The following is a 1,290-nucleotide window of genomic DNA, read 5'->3' as shown; positions in this document are numbered from 1 at the left end:
CTAGATCCTCCATCAAGCAATTTTGGAACTCTTTCTGGAATGGCCATCAGAGTTGTCATCATTATTTGTTGATATCTGAAAATCAAGTTTGTGGACTTGTGACTGTGTGCTTATATTGGTAACACTGTACAAATAATTGTATTGGAACACCCTCCCTACTCCCCTGATCTAGCCTCCAATGAGTTTGACGGTGACTGTAGTGATATTCAGCATTGATGTATGTTTCATTTTTTCTAGGATGACATCACAAACTTAATTGTCATACACATAATATAAACTGACCTTCAAAACCCACTTTAAGTGTACAGTTTAGTGACATTAAGTGCATTCACATTGTTTTGCAACCATCCCCATCATCCACCTTCAAAACATTTTATCATCTCAAGCAGAAACTCTGAACCCCCAAAACAGTAACTTTGCATTCCCTTACTTTCTCCAGTCTCTGCTGATCACCCTTCTGCTTCCTTCTTTATGAGTTTGACTATTCCAGGTACACCATTCAAGACATTTTTTGTCTGGCTTACTTCACTTAGTATAATGTCTTCAATGTTCATTCATGATTTTTCAGAATTGCATTTATTTAAAATGGGAAATAATAGGCCATGGGATGTTTAGGTTGTGGTTTCCAAGTGTCACCCATGGTTCTTGTGTTTGAAACTTAACCCCAAATGCAATTTCACTGAAGGTATGGCCTTTAACATGTGACTAGATCATGGGGGTTCCACCATCTGTGGGTGGACTCAAGTCATTGTTATGACAGTGTGTGGTCATAAAATTGAGTTTTGTCCCTTCTTTCTCTCTCTCATCCTCTCATCTCCTGCCATAACATGATACGGCAAGAAGAGCCTCCTCACCAAATGTGAGTCCCTTGACCTTAGACCATTTGTTTTCTATGGAAATGACCTGTTCTGTGATATACTGTCATTGCAACAAAAACAAATGAAGATTTAAATAAACTTGGTACCAGGAGTAGGATGGTTGCTGGTTATAACAAATGTGTAAAGATGTGAAAGTATCTTTTGAATAGACAATGGGTAGAGCTTGGAAGCTTTGGAAGAAGCAGGCAAAGAAAAGCCTAGATTCCCATAAATGTGGTTTTAAGGGCAATTCTGTTGAGTACTCAGACTCAAGAAATGTGGGGAAAGTCTGACACTTAGAGATTCCTTAAGTGGTTTTGATTAGGGTGTTGGTAGAAGTAATAGACAGTAAAGGTCATTTTGATGAGGTTTCAGACAGAAATAAGAAATATCTTCTTGGGAACTGGAGTAAAGGTCATCCTTGTTATAACAT

Source organism: Carlito syrichta, unplaced genomic scaffold (assembly GCF_000164805.1).
Source record: "Carlito syrichta isolate Samal-C Ts95f unplaced genomic scaffold, Tarsius_syrichta-2.0.1 Scaffold316208, whole genome shotgun sequence".
NCBI classification, from domain to species: Eukaryota; Metazoa; Chordata; class Mammalia; order Primates; family Tarsiidae; genus Carlito; species Carlito syrichta.
This window is presented reverse-complemented; position numbering follows the sequence as displayed.